General features: G+C 32.7%; 2 pseudogenes; both read right to left on the bottom strand.

The window, feature by feature from the left end:
* Positions 1-5,825: 5,825 nt before the first annotated feature.
* LOC147411373 (anthocyanin 5-aromatic acyltransferase-like) lies at positions 5,826-7,748 on the bottom strand (annotated as a pseudogene).
* Positions 7,749-9,460: 1,712 nt separating this feature from the next.
* LOC147411372 (anthocyanin 5-aromatic acyltransferase pseudogene) lies at positions 9,461-11,264 on the bottom strand (annotated as a pseudogene).
* Positions 11,265-23,274: the final 12,010 nt, after the last annotated feature.

The following is a 23,274-nucleotide window of genomic DNA, read 5'->3' as shown; positions in this document are numbered from 1 at the left end:
TTGAAAAACACTTTTCTTACTAAGTTAGTAAAAAAAAATTTCTGACCAAATAACTTTATGGCATTCAAAAACATGATATGATGCCACATGATTGTAAAGGACAAAATTCTACGAAAATTTTGAAAAAAAAAATTATTTTTCACAATTGAACTTAGTTTACGATTGTGTGACATGAACTTAGTTTATGGTCGTGTGACTTTATTTTCAATAAAGATTATAATTTTATTATATAGGTTACATATGGGTTAGGGCAGGTATACCTATTTATAAATGGGTTGGGTCTGGATTTAAGTTATTGACATAGTTATTAAATGGATTGGGTTTGATAAGTTTTCATAATACCCTTACCTCAGCACGATACGAACATGACCTAACTCGACCCGTTGCCACCCCTATTAAAACCCACTTCTCTAAAAATTCTTATGGACTAATGATAAAACTTATGATTGAGTCCATGACGCAGTCTACGTTGAAAACGTTTGTAATCCAAAAATGTGATTATGATCAATGCACGATTGGGATCACAATGGAACTATATTAGTTTCCTCCCTTAACCTCCTAGGGAGTCCAGTCAAAATCTCATCAAACACTAAGGGAAAACAACTAATGAACGTTGGGCACAGTGACCAAGGCATCCTTTTAGAAAGGAAGAGATCTTGAATTGAAGCCCCCTCGATGCCCACCCATAAAGATTTATTCGTGCTTACCTGATATGTGTGGTTTGTGGGGTATTGCATGTACCTGAGAGAGGATGAGATATGATGTTCTAAGAGGCCAATTACTTTGTCTTGCTAGTTAGGCCTACCGGTTTGAAACCCATACCATAAAAATAAAAAAAATGAAGGGAAAATGAAACGATTAATTTGATTTGATTATGTCATGTAACAAATATCCCTGCCCCTACGTGATGAATTTTTTTTTTCTCAGAAAAATGACTCATTGGAGAATGAATTATTTGCCTTCTTGTCCGAAAAAGGAAATACTTAATTTACACACTAATCTTTTTTAGTTTGCAATGGATAAATTCAATAGAAAAAGGAATAAAGATTTTCTAACTAGAAAGTCTTCACTCAACTAGTGTGGTATGGACACAGAACCATAGATCTATTTTCTCGGGATACACATCTTTTAAGGAAAGAGGTCTTTGGTTCCATATCCATGCCACATCACTCAAGTATTGACCGAGTGAAGATTTTCTAGTTAGAATCAATACTCTAAGAAAAGATATCACTTGCCTTTGTAAAAAGGCTCTCTTGGTTTGACTTGGACAATCTCTTTCTGTTTTTTTTTTTTTTTTTTTAACCGATTGTTATGTCTTTGTTTAATCTCTCTTTTATGAATTTTTTTGGATATGATTTTTTTCCATGAAATCGAAAGGGTTGTGATGTTGGATTGCCAATGTGACAATCCATTTGAGTAAAATGACCCTCAGTGAGACTTAAAATCTTACTCATTTAGTTTTCAAACCCATGACATGCTTTTTTATTCTTTTTCCAAAGACTAAGGATAAAACGATGCGCTGACACATACGCGATCTGTGCGTGGCTGACATGGCAAGGTCACAAAACCATAGATCTTTTTCCTTGCCATGTCAACCGCATACATTTATCACGACTCTTTTCCAAATAATGACACACCCTTGTGACTTTGTTACTTCACCTCCCACCTAATATTTTGGCTTGGCTGATTTGTAGTCCCCTCCACATTTTGGTGAATATTTGAGATACCCTATGTTTACAAAGTAGTGACAATACCCCCCCCCCCCCCCCCCCCCCCATTAACTTTATTCTACTTTTACTACAGTTACGAAAAGTAACATAAATATCCCCAACATCAGCTTGTAATTAGTATCCCTTATTTATTTATTTTTTAAACTCTTTTGCTACAGTTCAAACTCTTTTAACTCTATAGAAAATTATAATTTTAATATATTTAATCTCATTTTCAATCCATCATTTTAAACTTCGCCTTAATCCCTTCTAGAACATCTTAGAATTTTCTTTCAAGAAAATTGTCTTCTGCTTAAACCAAAAAAGAAAAACCATCGTATTTTATTTTCTCGATTAATTGTAGGATTAAAAATAATGTAAAAATTTTTCTAAGAGGTTAAAGATGACTGATTTGTGGAAGAGAAGTCAAATGATTTTTTTATTTTCGATTGAAGGCAAGGGTATTAAGGTCATTTTGCATAATATCTATTAGATAAGACAAAGGTCATGGAAGCATGTAGGCATTTTGGTTAAGGGTGCAACTACATTCAGTTTGAGGTTAAATTGGAACCAAACCGACATAGGTTGGTTCCACTAAATAAGAACCAGAATTGAGCAAATTCCATTGGAACCAAACAAATTCAAACCGAACTAAAGTCGGTTTGGTTCGATTCGATTCTATGGGTTGCCAATATTCTATAAATTGTAAGCAACCATTTTTAATGAAAAAATAAACATAAAATTTCATAGAATAAATCACTAATTTTTTCATAAAAAGTCATTAGTTTATTCATAAAAGATCATTAATCAATGTCTAAACTCCTAAAATAATTCATAATAATCACTCTATACATATATATTTATTTATTGCATAAGGGCTTGGTTCTCGGTTTTGTTCGATTCTATACAAGCCTGATTAGAGAACCAAATCAAATTGATCAGTTCTTGATTTTTGTAACCCGGAACCAAACCATAACTTGTTCCAAACCAATCCAAAGCACCCCAAAGTTATCGCTTTGGTTCGATTCTCAATTTGAACCGGACCAAGTTGCACCCTTAGTTTGGGTCAATATTTTGAGATATCCTATGTTTTTAAATGGATGACATTGCCTACTTGATTTGAGTCTTCTCTCATAGATTAATAAGAAATGATCTTAATGCCCTTTTTTTTTTTTTTATAAAAAAAAAACCATTGAATTTTCTCTTCAAAATCAGTCATCTCCAAAGCTTATCAATCCTATAATTTGGCCCCCTATAAGAAAATCCAAACTTTGCCCCTGGTTTAGCTTGGTATTTTCAGTTTCAACCTATCTTGCATTTGAAGAATTAAAAATGTTTGACTAAGATTTAGTTGAAAGGGATCGTGGTTTTCAAGTCCAAATTATATATTAGAGATTTATGTATTACAATCATCTGTACATTTGCATTCAAATTAGTTTATTTGAATAGTGTCCCGTTCAGCTTGCTAGTGGTTAGTTTCACAGTGAAGAAAAAGGTTGTAGGGTGAGCTTGGAAGGATCAAGAGAAGGTGTTAAAGGGTGAGCTTGGAAGGATCAAGAGGGTGAGCTTTGAAGAATCTCATCTCCTTCACATCTTCCATTGCAGAAGCAGAACCTTGTGCTTGATGTACCAGCTGTGTCTACGTTGCACATTTTGCTTCAATTAAAAATACATAGGACTGCGTGCACGGCTGGTTATGACTTAGAAGCACTACCAAAACTTTGCCACATAGATATTATTCTGGATCCGGACTCTCGGGAAACAATCCAACTTGAGTTAGACTTATACATGTATGAAATTGTACAAATTTAAATGATGGTATTACAGTAATTTTACTCCATTTGTTGCCAGATAAACGTTTCACTTAATGGTTTGAATAAAATCTAGTGGACAGACCTCATCTTGCATTTCGTAGGGTATCACTAATTTTATGAAGGGGTAAAGTGATTGATTATGCAAATAAATAAAATGTCAGCAGAATATTATAAAGTGAGATATGAGGTACAATCTTCAGGTGGTTCGACTCATAAAAATAACGAGTCATGATAACATCACTCATTAGGTGGCATACTCAAATGATTTTATGACATGACAAGTTTGGGTATGGGAGATTTGTACGTTTCAGGATACACAATTGCTCTTTTCCATAAAAAAAATATATTTCAAGACATACGAATCTACGATCCCGAACTTTTCCGCATCATGGAACCATTTGAGTATGTCACCTAACAAGTCATATTATAAGGACTCAAATAATATTAATGTTGCTTCGCAACTAATATTCTTTTATTTAATATTTTCTATTTTAAATTGGGATATCGTTGAAAATATTATTAAAAAAATATCTTAATCTTATTCAATATTTTATTTGTAATATTTTCCAACAAGCCTTAACCTATTTGTAGAGTCCTCGATTTTTCTTGGATTCCATTCTCTTCAATTTCCCCCAAAATTAATCCTTTCTTACCTTCTAGTTTGAAAGATTTACATAGACAAAATCTTACAATAAAAAACATAGGTAATATTATTTGTTCCAATATGTTTAAGATGAATGATTTTGGCAAGTAAAAAAAATAAAAAATTCTAGGGACTTTTGACTAGAGATAGAAGATGATGGAATTTATGACATTTTTTATTAATCTTCCAAATAACCTTGAAATTAAGAGGCTTGTCGTTAATTTGATTTGAAAATGTGGATGTCTCAAGTATTCATCAAAGAATAATGATTTTCTAAATATGCAATTGTGTATCCCATGCACGGAAAAAGATCTATGTGACGTTAAGGATTTGAGAAAGAAAAAGAAGTTATGTTCAAAGGTTTTGAAGAAATAAGTAGAAAATTAGGTTTTTTCAACAAAAAAAAAAATTAATATTATTTTTTTAATGAAAATCGATCAAAGATAATTCTTTTGATTTGAAATCATCTAAACAACTCGTTTTGTCAAGGTTTTAGTCGATCTTTTCATGCATTTTAGTTGAAAAATATTGAAAAAAAACAAAAAACATGTGGGTTTTACAGTGTCGAGTTCAACAATTTTAAAAATTGTCAAATTCAACAATAAAAAGTGGTGAGCTCAACAATAATGAGGGACCATTAAGAAATTTTTTGCTAAATGGACTATCAAACTATTGCCCATAATTCAAGGATTATTAAGAAAGAAAATCGTCTGTCAGGGATCTTTAAGTAATTTTCCCTAACTATGAATCACCCCATTTGTCTTTCCTCCTCAAACAAATAGAAACTTCTCTCCAAACCTTAGTAAGCAGAAGAAAATTCTCCAAATGCATCAAAGATTTTCATCTCACATTGAAATTGTAATTTCTGTTTTCTATTGAAAAACAAACAACTCGGAATAAAATAGTAACAGAAGAAAGAAATTTGATTGTCTTGTCAAAAAGAGAAGCAAAAGCATCCATTTGAAGCTTATTGAAAACCATTCCAATCTCTAGGCCTTGTTCTCCATCTCCGCGTTCACTGAGAGATATGGCTCCATTAGCTCTAAGTGAAATGACTTCCACCTTCTTGGGCTTTTCCCACTCAAAATCTGTCTCATAAACCCCTAACTGAAAAAAAAATCTCTTTGTTTGTGCCTCTCAAGCTGACTGCAGGTTGTTTGTGCCTCTCAAGTCACTATCATCCAACAATCTTTGAAGACTATTTCCAATCGTTTCTGCTGCAATTGCGAATCCATCTTCTCCCATTAAATCTACCCACTTTACATTTAGATAACAAGGCTTCAAGCAATTGCCAAAATATGTTTTGGGTAAAGGAGGATCAAAGCCTCGGACTCTACATTCAACAGGAAAACCTATGTACTCGCTCTCTTTATTACTTAATTGATGATGATGATCACCATCTCTCATTTCAATCAAACAAACCCAAACGTAGGCACACGTGAGCACGAATTTTGATAAATGAGTTGGTGATGGTGGAGTTGTGATCTTACTCCTTATGATCTTAATTCGATTCACTACCCATTAACTTGAGTTTCTCTAGATCTAGAAGACTCATAATATTCATGGTTCGAACCTCATCGATCGACATCATGACATCATCTCAGGAGGAATACTATTGTGAGGTAACTGAAAGTGCTGTCGAGAAATGTTCAATTTTTTTTTTTTGGAAGGTAATGGGGGGTATTTAGCGGACCCCCAGCCGACTAAAGAAAGTTACAATCTCACATAGGATTTGCCCACGGCATCCTCATTTACAATGGAACTTAGATGTGTTGGAAATTCAGAATGATACAAAGTTGAACTTTGAAAGGACCTATACCACGACGCCAAAAAATCTGCAGCCTTATTTGTTTCTCTATAGATAAACGAGAATCTGACCTCTTGAAAAGACCTTGAAATCTCCTTGATAGAGTTGATCATCCTCCTTGCATACCAAGGCATAACAGCTTGACCCGAGAGAAATTGGACAGCAAGCTTAGAATCAGAATCCACACACAGCTTGTTAACTTGTAAAGAGATAGCCAACTTCAACCCTTCTTTAATAGCCCGGAGTTCATGCATTAGAACATTGTCTCCCATAATACAGCTGGCATGAGCTGCTAGAGGTGATCCTTGATCATCCCTTATAATGGCCCCTTGGCCCCCATAAAGTCCTCTAAGAGATCCATCCGTATTAAGAGCGTGCCATCCCCAAGGAGGTTGTTTCCACTGGCATCTAATATACTCCTTGTGGTAAAAAGTCACATTAATCGCCCAAGAGTCAAGTGGCAAGAGTCAAATGGTAATAGTCAAATGTTCATTTTCTTCAAATTGTTCGAGCAATTCATTTCAATATCGTTCGGGACCTTGACCTTGACGACTGATCTGTTGTAAAATGGTAATAGTGATCTTGAAACCATCAAAGATGTGCCTTCTTCTTCTCCTAATCTACAAATCGTCGCCCAATACTTAATAAAATGGAAAGTTACGACCATCAGCGACAGCATGGCTGATTGTCATTCCAATACAAATCCCAGAGTTAGGAAACACAGTTACTTGCAAGGCAAGTATAGGATGATGAACTAATTCATGATCATCATTTGATGATGCGGGTGGTGTCAAGAGATCAGGAACAAGAGGATAAAACTTGAAAGTGTCTCAGGGTAATTGCCCGAGAGATGGTTAAAATTCTGATTCTACTCGGCGATTGTTAATGGAATAGAATCACCATGGGTGTAAAGGATTTGTGGCTTGTTGGATTCAAGAGGCCAAGTAAGATATCCTACGAGAGGGAAGAATTGTTGGAGAGTGAGAGAGAGTGAATGTTTGATGTTGGGAAGGATGGTGTCCATGAAGAAATGAGTAGTGAGATGATGTTGGAATTGGTAGAAGAAGAGGCATTGAAAAGGTCGTATGTATAGCTAACGTAAGTCGAGGAAGGAAAGAGGGAGAGAGGTTGTTGGAGGGACAAAAGATGATGGTGGAGAGACTCTGCATTGCTACAACAACTTCACCATCCCCATGAATGTGCTACTCTTATGCTGAGATTAAGTGATTAGGGCTTTGGGTTGTGCTTCAGTCTGATCTCATTATTATCATTTATTGAGTTAGGATTAGGATTAGGATGATTTTCAAATCTGGAAAACAATATTAATATTTATAGATCCAACCAATATTAATATTTTTCAAAATAATGGAGGGATTGGACGAGTAACCAAATGAAAGTTTTAAAATTCACGATGTGAGACACACCATAAATATAATATAAGTGTACTTTTCCTCACCTACGTACTTCCACAAGGGGTTGCACGAACCATATAAAAATATTTTTATTTATAATAATAATAATAAAATTACTAATTTATTACATTGTTTATTGGGTATAATAAAAAGAAGTCGCTCGTGTTCATCGGTGTAGGGAAAAAATTTCAAGCGCACACTCCATTTCAAAATTTTGGTAGAACCCTCTACACGTGTTTCCAAGGAGGTTTTTCAAATATTAACGAAATTTTAAAGCAAAGTGGAACTCTCGTGATGGTTGAAGAGGTTGTGTTGTAGGCATACCCTAACAAGCAATTCAAGAGGTGGAGCAAGAAATTGCATCCACAATTATTTTAAGAATCATTTTTAATATAATAAATGCTAATTCTAAAATCTCATTCTATATCACTCACAACCATCTAAATATTTTATACAGAAAATATTCGGCTTCCACTTAAATTCTGTCATGGCTTTAAGTTGCTTAAAACGGCCAAGGTCTATTGAGACTATCTAGTCCAGCAGTTCTTCCGTTCAACCTGTTTGTTAAAACCGAACCCATTGATAGGCCCAAGCACCATATCACGGTTCACAGTTCAAACGACTTAATTCACATGGTTAAAACCCATTTCTCTAAAACATCTTATGGACTAGTGATAAAACTTGTGATTGAGTCCATGACTCCGTAATCCAAAAAGGTAACCATGATCAATGCATGATTGGGGCCACGATGGAGTTATATTAGTTTCCTCACTTGACCTCCTTGGGAGTTAAGTCAAACTCTCATCAAACACTACAGAAAACAATCAAAGAGCATTGGGCACAGTAACTAAAGCATCCCTTCAAAAAGGGAAAGATCTTGAGTTCAAGCCCCCTTGATGGTCACCCACAAGAATTTATCCGTGCTTACTTAGTATATATGATTTGTGGGGTATTACATGTACTCGGGGGATTTGGACAAGATATGTCTTCTAAGAGGCCAGTTGCCCCTACTAGTTCGGCCTACCAATTTGGAACCCCTACCTTAAAAATAAAAATAAACAAAAGCATTAAAGGAAAATGGAATGATTAATTTAATTTGATTATGCCATGTAACAGATATCACCACCCCTACATGATGAATTTTTTTTCTTCTCGAAAAATGACTCCTTGGAAAATGAATATTTGCCTTCTCATCAGAAAAAGGAAAGACTTAATTTAGACACACTAATCTGTTTTAGTTTGAAATGGATTAATTCAATAAAAAGAGATATTACTTGCTTTTGTAAAAAGGCTCGCTTGGATTGAGTTGGACAATCTTTTTTTTTATATAGCAATTGTTACATCTTCTTTAAAAATCCTATATATGATTAGAAAATGAAGGAATAATACTGAATTAATGAATAGAATTCATTTAGACAACCCCAAACCCTTGGTAAACGATTTCATTAATGATCTGGATCAAGTTGATCAATCCATGTACAAATCAAGGGCATTTTTCCAACAGTCAAACATAAGGGTATTCTAAGTCATTAAATATTTGAGTCGTGATAATCTGATTCCCCCATGTGGCATACTCAAAATGCTCTCTTAATGTGACATGTACTATAACCATAGATTTTTGCCTCAGGATACACATCTACACATCCCCATACATATGTGCAATTGTGTATTTGAGGCAAAAAGATCTAGGGTTTTAGCACATGCCATGTTAGGAGAATATTTTGAATATGCCACATGAGGGAGCCAGAAAATTATTACTCTAAATATTTTAATGTAACTTGATTGAGTCAACTCTCAGATTTTTTGCTTTACTCAACTTAATAGACATTTGAATCAAGTGAGTTTTAAAGGACCACAACCAATTGGAATATTTTATTAACATTTAAAACTCAGATTTCATTTGGAGACCATGGTCAAGGGGTGTGTCATGAGTTTTTGAAAGCACAGGAGTTTTTCAAATATTTAGCAAAAAATGTTTTTTTTTATTTTTATTATTTCTAAAAGATCCAGTCTTTAGGAAGACAAGGTTAAGGGTTTCTATCCTTTAGATAAGACGAAGGAAAAGGATATGTATCGGGCAGGCTTCAAAAGGGTAAAAAAAATTGCAGAAGAGAGAGGAGAGGAGAGGAGAGAAGAGAAAAGGAAACTAACCTCGAGGCTTGACTAACAGAACAGTGGTGGCATGCATCATCCGTGGCATTAGAGATCATCTCAGATCAAGCCATTTTTCCTTCACAGGGACTTGATTATGAGTTTTAAAAGATTGTAGCCCTCAAAAAGGGAGGAGGGCATTCCAAATCTAAAAAAAACCAAATTCAAGCAAAATTAAATACTTAGATGCCAAATTCAAGCAAAAGAAACCAAATTCAACAACAACAATAGTAGCATAATGGATGATTATAAAAGATTTTTGAGGGTGTTCTCAAAAAGAGAAGCAAAAGCATCCATTTGAAGCTTGTGTCGAACCAAACCAATCTCCAGGCCTTCTTCTCCATCTCCGCGTTCACTAAGAGACATGGCTCCATCATCTTTAACTGAAGTTATTTCCACCTTCTTGGGTCTTCCCCATCCAAAATCTGTCTCATAAACCCCAAATTTGGGAGATCCTGCAACAGTAAAAAATCTATCCGAAATCAACGGAGTATCAGCTGATGACAACTGCTTCTCTGCACCTATCAAGACCCCATCATCCAACAATCTTCGTATTCTATTTCCAATTGCTTCTGCTGCAATTGCAATTCCATCTTCTCCAATTAAATCTTCCAACTTTACATATAGATAGCAAGGAATAATGCAATTACCAAAATAAGTTTTGGGTAAAGGAGGATCCAAGCGAGATCGACATTCGATAGTAAAAGTTAGGAACTCCCTCCCCTTTTCCTTACTTTCTTCATCTTTACCAATAATATCTCTTGATTTAATCAAGCAAACCCAGACATACGCGCATGTTAGTACGAATTTTGATAAATGAGATGGTGGCATCTTCAATCGATTCACTACCCATAGCTTGAGTCTCTCTAGATCGGGAACACCCATCACGAACGTGGCTCGAACCTTGTTGATCAAAATCGCAGCTGGACTAGTAGTGTAAGATAACTGGAAGCATTGTTGAGATATGTTCCTTTTCTTCAAATTGTTCAAGCTATTCATCTCAAACATCCCGTTTGGGTCCTCGATTACTGATCTGTCATAGAATGGAAGTGATCCTGCAGCCATCAACGACGTGCCTTCTTGATCTTCTCCTCCTCCTCCTAATTTACAAGCCGATGCCCAATATTTGATAAAATTGATAATTGTGTGACCATCGGCGACAGCATGACTTATTGTGACTCCAACAGAGATCCCAGAGTTGGGAAACACAGTTATTTGCAAGGCAAGTAGAGGATGATGATGATCATTTGATGGCAAAAGATCAAGAACAAGAGGACAAAACTCGCAAGCGTCTCGTGGATGATTGCCCAAGAGATGATTGAAATTCTGATTGGATTCGGCAACTGTTAATGGGACGGAATCACCATGGATATTATAAAGGATTTGAGGTTTGTTGGATTCTAGAGGCCAAGTAAGATTTCCTATGAGTGGGAAGAATTGTTGGAGAGTGAGAGAGAGAGTGTGTTTGATGTTGGGAAGGATGGTGTCCATGAAGTGAGTGAGAGGGTATTGGAATTCGTAGAAGAAGAGGTATTGAACAGGTGGTACGCATAGCCAACGTAAGTCGAGAAAGGAGAGAGGGAGAGATGTTGGAGTCGGAGGGACTGATGAAATTGATGGTGGGGAGACTCGACATTGCTCCACCACCTTCACCTTCTCCTTCTCCTTCTCCATGACTAGATTGAGTTTTCTTTGCACTGGTCACTAAGATCTAAAATATTTTTATTTACGACGTTGTTTACGGGCATACTGTTGATGAATGGTGACCGCGCAATCCAACAGGAGGATTACTTAGAAATTTTTTAAGCAGTCCCTCCATCTTAATATTTTTAACAATCCTTATACTCTTTATTAATTAAATAGTCCCTCAATCTTAATTTTTTTTAACAATCCTTATACTCTTTATTAATTAAATACAAATCCAAACACCTGCATTTTCAATTGAAATAGAAAAACACTTATCTATCTAATGTAGTAAGAATTTAATCATTACCAAGGGTTGTTTTACTCATATGGATAACCATATTACCAGTCCAACACTACCACAGCCCTCTAAGTTTCATAAAAAAATTCAGATAAAAATAAATAAAATTCAAGAAACAATTTTTTTTTTTTCGCTTGATCCAAGTTTTTGAAAATTGATGGTTACTAAACTTTCAAATAACTCTTAAACATAGAATTGAAATACAACGGTGAAAAATAACTTTTTTTTTTTGGATTTGTATTTTCAAAATTCATATGCTTCTGTCCACTACAATATTGAAACATCCAATCATGTTTGTGGATGCCACAAGTTGAGCCCAAGGTTACTTGGATACAATAAAGTATTTGAGGAGCACTTTTCCTACCAATTTAGTAAAATTTGAAATCTTACTAAGGGTTTCGATTATGAAAAAAAAAATCAAAAAAGTAATTTATGTAAAACAAAGTATGCTTTTTAAATGAAAATGATTTCCTTGAAAATTTAGATAAAAAAATAAATAATAATAAAACATAATAATGAATGAAAAATATTTTTCTAATTAACCTGCAAAAATAAAAAGAGGTGTTTCGACTTTTTACTATGAGAGATATTTTAAAATAGGTGTTATTGGCACCGCAACTTTTGCTTATTATATCCCAATTAAAAATAAAGAAAACAACATTTTTGAGAGAGTTTCTATTGGCACCTCAACTTTTATAATTGAATGGTTGAGAATAAGTAAAAGTTGAGGTGCCAATAGAAACTCTCTCATTTTTTTTCTTTTCTTTTACTTAGATTCTTTTGTTTTGGGTTTAGGATTTTATATGAACCTTTTTTTAATAGTAAAAAACTACTAAAATTATTTGAATGAGTGCTACAATATTTTATCATGTTGAGATTTATATTTTGAGGCAAACCTTAATAATAAATAAAGAAAATAGGTGAATGGTTGAGAATAAGTAAAAGTTGGGGTACTAATAGGAACTCTCATTTTTTTTTCTTAAATTCTTTTATTTTAGGTTTAAGATTTTCTGTTAACATTTTTTTTAATTGTAAAAAACTACTGAAATTATTTGAATGAGTGTTATAATATTTTATTCTGTTGAGATTGTAATTAGAGGCAAACTTTAGTAATAAATAACGAAAATAGGTAAATGATTGAGAATAAGTAAAAGTTGGGGTGCCAATAGAAACTCTCATTTATTTTTTCTTAGATTCTTTTGTTTAGGTATAAAATTTTATATAAATATTTTGTAATTGTAAAAAACTATTAAAATTGTTTGAATGAGTGCTATAATATTTTATTATGATGAGATTGTAATTTAAGACAAAACCTTAGTAATATTTGAAGAGAGTGTTTTGATCTTTAATTGGAGTGTGATAATTAATTTAAGTAATTGGAATGTAATAAGTAAAAGTTGGGGTGTCAATAGCCCCTCTTTTAAAATATCTCTCATAGTAAAAAGTTGAAATACCTCCTTTATTTTTGTAGGTTAATTAGAAAAATATTTTTCATTCATTATTATTATTTTTATTTGAAATTTTCGAGGAAATCATTTTCATTCAAAAAAATATAATTTTTTTCATAAATTTTTTTTTTTTTCAAATCATAAACCTTAGTTTTAGATTGCCAATTTGATAATCCATTTGAGCTCAAAGATCCTTAGTAAAATTTCAAATCTTACTAAGTTAGTAGGAAAAATGCTTCTCTAAAATATTTTACTGTTTTCGTCTAACCCTGTGCTCACCTTGTGGCATTCAAAAATATGATCGAATGCTTCAATATTGTCGAAGACAAACGTATATGAACTTTAAAAATTATTTTTTAACCTATAATTCCCAACATGGGTGGGGATTTGGATCTAATGAATTTTGATTTTTTTGAAATTATTAATTTCTTATTAGTTAATCTGGGTCTTCGAGATCTTCATCAACATCTATTTTAACAAGGAGGCAAGAACTTATTAAAAAAAATCAAAGTACAGCCTTACTAACTTAATAAGATCTAAAATCTCACAAGGGTCAATGAGCTGACCTTGTGGCATCCAAAAACATGATCCAATACCACATGGATATAGAGGACAAAATTGTAAGAACTTTTATAAATAAAAAAATAACAAGTTATTTTTAATATTGAATATTCATTTTAAATTTGAGAGTTTAGTGGACTTGAACCAAACCCAAAAAGAAATTATTTTTTTGAATTTTTTTTAGATATTTATTTTTCCGTGAAATCTAGAGGGATGTAGTGTTGGACTATCAATTCTGTAATCCATTTGAGCTCAACTTCTCTCAGTAAGAAAATTCTTTTCCTAAAGATAACAATAGGTGGTAGGTGTGATGCGGTTTCACGTTAAAGAATTTTTGTTGAGGCTTTGGGCAAGGGTATTTCAAAATAAATAGAAGAAAAACTTAGGTCCTGCTTATTTGCAATGTAAACTGCCACAAACACAAAATTTTGTGTTTACTGAAATTTACATAGTTTTGTGATTAGAGTGCTTGGTTGTGTCTAATGGAAAATTTTACGTTTGCTTGATTATCACGTAAACGTAAAAAAAAATTATTTTTCTTTTTAAAATCTTGTTTGAAGTTAAATAAAAAAAAGGATAAATAGTTACATATTACTTTTAAAAAATTAAAAAATTATAGACAAAACATTTTCATATAGGTCATACAATGCTATTCTCTTTAAACCAAGATTATAATAGTAATCCAAAATTTTTTTAATCACCTACAATTTACTTTAAACATCTACTATATGATACCAACTTCCACTTGCTAATTTTTCATTTTGGAAAGAAATCTCATTGCCCCAAACATGTCAATATTAGCATTGATAATGCCTAAACGTAACTTGCCCCAAACTCATTTTAATAACCTACATCTAATGAAAAACATTTTTTTTAATTTATAAAAAATAAATATAAATTAACACAAGTAAGACTATTATCCCACAATTATTATTTTTAATTTAAAAAATAAATATAAATTAATGAGGTAGGATTCTATCCCTCGTTTTTCTTATATTTAAAAAAAAAACGTCAATATTTAAAAAATCATTTTTTTTTGTTTTGCAATTTTACTAGCTCCAAGTAGGATTTGTTTAAATAATAATTATATTAACGTTGGGTAATGTTTAAGAAGTTGGGAAAAATCAGAGAGAGTGGAGAGAGAGAGAGAGAGGGGGGAAGTTAACATAACGTAAATTTTTGTGGAAGTATTTTCTCCGCAATACTTTACGGAGATTTCATTGTAATTTTAATTAAATTTGTTTTGCTTTAGGTGGGACCCACCAGAATTTTAGCATCCAAGCACCCACATCCCGTAAACAAATGTAAACGTTTCTATTTGCGTTTGTTTACGGTGCAAACAAACAGGGCCTTAAGGTAGAATATTTGTGAATAATTTAAAAAAATATTTTTGGGGGTCTTCTTTAAATTCCTTTTCTTCAGCTGGTCCTGTAGATAACCCTTGATTAACTTAAGATGACCCAGATACAACCTTCTTCTATTACCAAGAATCCATCTTCATCAACCTCTTCGGCATTAGTATCATTCATGAATTAATTTTATTTCGAAGTCACAAAAGAGAGATAATTTAAAAAGTCTTTATTTATTTTCATCCTTCAAAATTAGTAGCTATATTGTATAAAAATTATAAATCTGCCATTGTTTGTATTTTATTAGACAATTTCACTTTCTGTGAATTGATAGGTGAAAGAGTGGTAAAAAAAATAGTATATGATTGATAATCATACATTATAAAACCCACGATATCCACGTTTATTAATTATGCTTTCAACCACAAACATGAATATATTTGCAATAAGTGTACCCACCGGTTGGTGGGAGCAGATCCTCATCCCATTTTTCTTAAGAGTTATGAGCCCTAACAACCATATCCCATTCCTTTAACAAAGAGATGGTGTCTACGTGGAGTGTTTTGGTAGGAATTTTGAATCTTTAATTGTTTTTTAACCTCCAAGTTTCAATGTGGGTGGGGATTGCAATCTAATCAATTTTGATATTTTTGAAACTATTAATTTCTTATTAGTTAATCTGGGTGTGGGAGATCTTCATTAACATATATTTTAATAAGGAGGCAAGAACTTACTAACAAATCAGAGTAAGTCTAGCCTTACTATAACTTAGTAAGATCTAAAATCTCACAAGGGTCATTGAGCTTACCTTGTGGCATCCAAATACATGATCCAATGGCATGTGGATGAAGAGGACAGAACTGTAAGAATTTTGATATTAAAAATAAATAAAAAAAGTTATTTTCACCATTGAATATTCATTTTAAATTTGAGAGTTCGGCGGAAGTTCAGTAAATGTCAATTTTCAAAACCTTGGAACCTAAAAGAAATTATTTTTTTTAATTTGTTTTTAGATATGAGTTTTTTCATGAAATCTAGAGGGATGTGGTGTTGGATTGCCAATTCAATAATCCATTTGAGCTCAACTTCTATTAGTAAGATTTCAAATCTTACTATGTTGGTAAGAAAATTCTTTTCCTAAAAATAACAATAGGGTTTTTCAAAATAAATAGGAAAAAAACTTAAGGTAGAATTTCTGTGAACAACTTAAAGAAATTTTTATTTATTTTTTATTTTTATTATTATTATTATTATTATTTTGAAGGGGGGAGGGGGGAGAGTGTTTCTTTAAATATGGGGCCTTAAACAATTGCCTAAATGGCCTTTTCTTCAACCGACCTTGTAGATAACCCTTGATTAACTTAAGATTACCCAAATAAAACCTTCTTTTATTACCAAGAATCCATATTTATCAACCTCTTTGGCATTAGTACATATCGTTCATGAATTAATTTTATTTCGAAATCACAAAAGAGGGATAATTTAAAAAGCCTTTATTTATTTTCATCCTTTCAAATTAGAAGCTATATTGTATAGAAATTTGAGTTGTTATTAAATCGTGTCAACAGCAAATAACAATCCCATAATGCAATTAAGGTTGAATTCAGACTTTTCTTTTCTTGTCGGTATGGAAAGAGTTGAAGATAAGGCAATTTCTATTATTTTACATTAGGTACGTGCAATAAGGTTGGGTATCTTAAAACACTGAGTGCTCTCGCTAATAATTTAATGGCTGTTTCATTTATTTAGTTTTGAAGACTGGGGAGCCAAATTCCACGTTCCACCTGCTTGTTGAAACAACTTTAATATCACGTACTTATGATTTTCCTTTTATTAACTATGATAACTAGCTGTCAAATATATTATAAATCTGCCATTGTTTGTATTTTATTACACAATTTCACTTTCTGTAAATTGATAGGCGAAAGAGTAGTAAAAAATAAATGGTATATGATTGATAATCATACATTACAAAACCCATTTGTCATTTAATAATACTCTCTTCCCACGATATTCACGTTTATTAATTAAATCCCCAAAAAAATTATTTTTCACCGTTGTATTTCAATTTTAAGTTTGGGAGTTATTTGGAAGTTTGGTAATTTTTAAAAACTTACATCAAACTCAAAAAAAAAAAAAATTATTTTTTGAATTTTATTTTTTTGATCTGAGACTTTTGATGAAATTTAGAGGGCTGTGGTAGTGTTGGACTGGTGATGTGGTTATCCATATGAGTAAAAAGACCCTTATTAAAGATTAAAATCTTATTATGCTAATAAGACAGGTGAAAATGACGGTATTTGGAATTGAATTTAATTAATAAAGAGTATAAGGATTATAAATAAAATTACGATGGAGGGACTTTTGCAAAAAAATTTCAAGTAATCCTCCAATAGGGTTGCACGATCACTATGCGTCAACAATATGCCCGTCAACAAAATCGCACTCTAAAAGAAGTTGTGCGTTTATCGGGGTAGTGAAAAAACTTTGAAGGGCGCACCTCATTTCAAAATTTCGGTAGAGCCCTCTTGTTTGAATTACTCGTGTGTTTCCAAATGAGGTTTTTTAAATATTAACGAAATTTTGAAGCAAAGTCTGTCTTCTCGACTTTAGTGAAATTTTTAAAATTCACCATGTGAGACACCATAAACATAATATAAGTATACTTTTCCTCACCTACCTATTTCTCACAAAGGTTGCATGAACCATATAAAAATATTTTTATTTATAATAAAAAAATTTACTAATTTATTACCTTGTTTATCGGGTATAATAAAAAGAAGTCACTCATGTTTATCAGAGTATGGAAAGACATTCAAACGCTCACCCCATTTCAAAATTTTGGTAGAACCCTCTACATGTGTGTTTCCAAGGAGGGTTTTCAAATATTAACAAAATTTTGAAACAAAGTGGAACTCTCGTGATAATTAGAGAGATTGTATTGCAGGCACACTCTTGTGGGTTGGATCATGATATTGTCAGTCCATCTAACACGATTATTAAATGGATTGGGTTTGGGTTATGGGCGTCAATCTGTCTAACTTGTTTAGACACGTTTAGTTATTTTGTCATGTACATATAATTTTAAATATATCAACAATTATTTAAGAATGTTCTAAATAACTCATTTTTCTTTTAGAATTTACTATAATTTTTTTTATCAAATTCTATAAAATAAAAATGGTGTTTTAAGATATTTTTAAATTAATAAATAGTTAAGTTTTAATTTGGAAAAGAAAGAATACTTTTCTTAATAAGTTATTTATTTATATTTATATTTTTTTCATTAAAATCTAGAGGTATGTAGTGTTTGATTCTTAATATTGGCAAAATGACCTTCATTAAGATTTAAGATCTTACCAAATAAAGTTATTATATCTCATGTGACAATAAAATACATTTTGCTTAACTAATAATAATAGTTATAATAATAATATTGAAAAACACTTTTCTTACTAAGTTAGTAAAGAAAGTTTTCTAACCAAATAATTTTATGGCATCCAAAAACATGATATGATGCCACATAATTGTAAAGGAAAAAATTTTACGAATTTTGGAAAACAAATCAAAAGAAAGTTATTTTTCATCATTGAACTTAGTTTACAGTTGTGTGACATAAACTTAGTTTATGGTTGTATGACTTTATTTTTAATAATAATATTTTATTTTTAGTAGTAAAAATGAAACTTATTTTTTTCAATAAAAATTAAAATTTTATTAAATATATTACATATGGGTTGGGTCAGGTATACCTATTTATAAATAGGTTGGGTTTGATAAATTTTCATAATACTCTTACCTCGGCACGATATGAACATGACTCGACCCATTGCCACCCTTATTAAAACCCATTTCTCTAAAAATTCTTATGGACTAATGATAAAACTTATGATTGAGTCCATGACGCAGTTTACATTGACAACATTTGTTATCCAAAAAGGTGATTATGATCAATGCACGATTGGGACCACAATGGAGCTATATTAGTTTCCTCCCTTGACCTCCTTGGGAGTCCAGTCAAACTCTCATCAACCACTAAGGGAAAACAACCAACGAGTGTTGGGCACAGTGGCCAAGGCATCATTCCAAAAATGGAGAGATCTTGAGTTCAAGCCCCTTCAATGCCCACCCACAAAGATTTATCCGTGCTTACCTGGTATATGTGGTTTGTGGTGTTCTAAGACGCCAATTGCTTTGCCTTGTTAGTTGGGCCTATTGGTTCGGAATCCTTGCCATAAAAATAAATAAAAATAAAAATATGAAGTGAAAATGAAATGATTAATTTGATTTGATTATGTCATGTAACAGATATCCCCACCCCTATGTGATGAATTTTTTTTTTCTCCGAAAAATGACTCATCGAAAATGAATTATTTGCCTTTTCGTCAAGAAAAGGAAAGACTTAATTTACACGTTATTCTTTTTTAGCTTGCAATGGATAAAATTCAATAAAATAAAATAATAAAAAAAAGGAATAATGATTTTCTAAGTAGAAAGTCTTCACTCAATTGGCACCATAGATCTATTTCTTTGGGATACACATCTTTTGAGCAAACAGATCTATGATTCCATATCCATGCCACATCAACCGAGTATTGACCGAGTGAAGACTTTCTAGTTCAAATATCAATACTCTAAAAAAAGATATCACTTGCCTTTGTAAAAAGGCTCTCTTGGTTTGACTTGGACAATCTGTCTTCTTTTTGTTTTTTTAAACGGATTGTTACGTCTTTGTTTAAAAGTCTTATATGATTAGAAAATGAAGGAATAATACTGAAATAATGAATGTAATTCATTTAGACAACCCTAAATCCTTGGTATACCGTTTCACTGATGTCTATGAGGATGATCTGATTCGAGTTCATCAATCCATGTACAAATCAAGGGCATTTCTCCAACAGTTGAACGTAAGGGTACTTTAAGTTATTAAATATTTGAGTTGTGATAACCGGACTCCCCCATGTGGCACACTTTAAATACTATCATGAAGTGGTATGTGCTATAATCATAAATTTTTGCCTCAGGATACACATCTGCACATCCTCATTAATATGCGTAGTTCTGTATTCGAGGCAAAAAGATCTATGGTTCTAGCATAAGATATGTTAGGAGAGTATTTTGAAATGCCACGTGGGGAGCCAGAAACTCATTACTCTAAATATTTTAATTTAATTTGACCGAGTCAACTCTCAGATTTTTTGTTTGACTCAATTCGATAGACATTTGAGTCAAGTTAGTTGTAAAGCTATGAAACAAATAGTATTTTGTCCTAGAAAATCCAGGCACCGGAAAATTCATCAAGATGAAAATCTCACACTGAAAATGTAATTTCTATCAAAAAACAAACAACACGGGAAACAAAAGTTAAAAAAAAAAAAAAAAAAAAAAAAAGTTCTAGTCTTGGATTTCTACAAGCTATTATTCATGTTGATCACTAACATATGAAAAACTTGTGTATATTTCCTTCATTACAAATCCATTCATGGGATTTTTTCTTTTCACAAGGGAACATATCTTGACACCACTTTTCAATTAGATATTTTTTTTTCATCATCATCTTTGTCTTACCCTTAGAATCTAGAAGATAGAAATAAAATGATTTCATAGAGGAGTTCGCTCAATGGCAATTTCGGACTGTTAAGTGGTTAATGCCCGTAGGTCATGAGTTTGATACCTAAAATGAGCATTAATTCCTCAGGGGCACCCACGAGGGGTCACCCTACTTAGTGCATGTGATGTGCAAGCATTGCATGTGCCCGGGACTAGTCCTTGGACAAGACCATGGTCTATGGACCGGGCAATGCCCAATCCCCTGTCTACAAGGATACCATGTTGAAAGAGTTCAAAAAATAGAAAACCAACAAAAAAAAAAAATTTAAAAAGAACTCAACATCAAAATAGTGACAGAAATTGATCAAGTTTTACAACGCTGGAGATCTTTATTTGTAAACCAAAGAAAAAAATATGCCTATTAATTATTTTTATACTTAGGAGTTGAGTTTGTTTTGATTTTTGCATTGGGCACAGTAACCAAGGCATCTCTCCAAAAAGGGAGAGATCTTGAGTTCAAGTCCTCTCGATGGCCACTCACAAAGATTTATCTGTGCTTACCTGGTACATATGGTTTGTGGGGTATTGTATGAACTCGAGGGATTTGGATGAGATGTGTGCTCTAAGAGGTCAGTTGCCTCGCCCCTACTAGTTGAGCCTATCGATCTGGAACCCCTGCCATAAAGATAAAAATAAATAAAAGCATTAAAGGAAAATGAAATGATTAATTTGATTTGATTATGTCATGTAAAAGATATTGCCACCCCTACATGATGAATTTTTTTTCTCGAAAAATGACCCTGGGAGAATGAATATTTGCCTTCTCATCAGGGAAAGGAAAGACCTAATTTACAGACACTAATTTTTTTAGTTTGAAATGGATAAATTCAATAAAAAGAGATCACTTGTCTTTGTAAAAACACTCGCCTGGTTTGACTTGCACAATCAAAATTTTTTTTTTATACCAATTGTTATGTCTTGTTTAAAAGTCTTATATGATTAAAAAATGAAGGAATAATACTGAATTAATGAATAGAATTCATTTAGACAACCCCAAACCCTTGGTATACGGTTTCATTGATGATCTAGTTCGAGTTGATCAATCCATGTACAAATCAAAGGCATTTCTCCAACAGTCAAACATAAGGGTATTCTAAGTCATTAAATATTTGAGTTGTGATAATCTGACTCCCCCATCCGACATTCTAAAAATACTCTCCTGACGTGACATGTGCTATAACCATAGATTTTGCCTTAGGATACACATCTGTACATCCCCATAAATATGTGCAGTTGTGTATCCGAGGCAAAAAGATCTATGGTTTTAGCACATGTCACGTTAGAAGAATATTTTGAGTATGACATTTGGGGGAGTCAGAAAATCATTACTCTAAATATTTTAATTTAACTTGACTGAGTCAACTCATAGATTTTTTGCTTGACTCAACTCAATACACATTTGAGTCAAGTGAGTTTTAAAGGACTTCAACCAACTTAGCAAGTTGACATCTCTTTTTAATAAATAGACAGGTTAGTAGTAAGTAATTAGTTGGTAAAGGTGGGTAATTGGTGAAGGTTGTTTGAAAAGTAATTTTTTAGTAACCTTCGACGATATAATAAACTGTGATTGGGGTGAGATTATTGACGATCTCTTTCTTCTTCTTCCCTTTAGTACATGGTAATATCTACACTGTGTTTAGGGAGAGACCTTTGGCGTATTATTATTATTTTTTTACCTAGAATCACAAATGGTTACGGATAAGTTGATGCACTTTCCCACCAAATACAAACAATGGTGGTGCCTCACATCTCTACGCACCTATCGGACAGCCACATGTGTGTCAGATTAGATTTTTCCATCTCCCTATTGTTGCACTACTATATGAGTTTCGACATGTTAGGGTCCTGACGTTGCCAAGTGTGTAGCCATGGAGAAGGGAGAGCACTTGTTTCAATAAGTAGCACTGTGTTTGGATGCTCTTGCAGGGAGCTAGTAAATGTTTAGATAGGTTTTTGCTTTTGCGCAAAGAGATTTTTTGTTTTTTATTGAGAAACTTCAAAAATCTGCATTTGTCCAAAGAGGTTTCTTGCTCTTGCGCAGAGAGATTGGACTTCTCCTCTTGCACTAAAGCCTACTGTCAAGTAAAACTAGTGAGTATAAAAAGGCCTAAATCTGAGTCCTTCACCAATTTTTGGGCTTATTGGACCCCACTTTTGGCCACTTTTGAAGTCTTTCATCTTATCAGGATAGGGCAACGGCTTTACAAGATTGTCTCTCTAGAAATCTAATTTTATTGATAATTTTTGGATGAATATTACAAAAGTCCCAATAAAATATTTATAGACATTACATCAATCAAGATATATGAAAACTATCTGATATAAATATTCAAGAATATCCAAATTGATATATTCTAAATATCAATATATATTCTTAAATATCTTCCATCACAACCTTTCATTTGTGATGTGTATATCATGCATCTTAATACAATCATCTTAGTCCTTTGAAGAAGGAATATACAATTGATTTTGTTGAATAATTGCTTTGATACATATTGATAATTCTTAGATGAATATTACAAAAAGCCCCAAAAAAATATTTATAGATGTTACATCACCCAGGATATATGAAAACTACCTAATATAAATATCCTAGAAAATCTAATTGATATATTCTAAAATATCGTCGGTCGCAACCTTCCATTTGTGATGAGATACACTAACAATGATACAGTGTATCCCATGCATCTTATTCTCTAACAGTCTAATGGTCTGTTTCAGCCATGGTCAGCCGTAGGCACGATATAGTGAAATAGCTGACCTGGCTGTCCTAGCACGGCATA

This window comes from Akebia trifoliata, chromosome 1 (assembly GCF_017979445.1).
Source record: "Akebia trifoliata isolate Shusen 1 chromosome 1, ASM1797944v1, whole genome shotgun sequence".
In the NCBI taxonomy this organism is placed as follows: domain Eukaryota; kingdom Viridiplantae; phylum Streptophyta; class Magnoliopsida; order Ranunculales; family Lardizabalaceae; genus Akebia; species Akebia trifoliata.
Note: the sequence above shows the minus strand (reverse complement) of the source record. Positions and strands in the feature narration are given on the sequence as shown.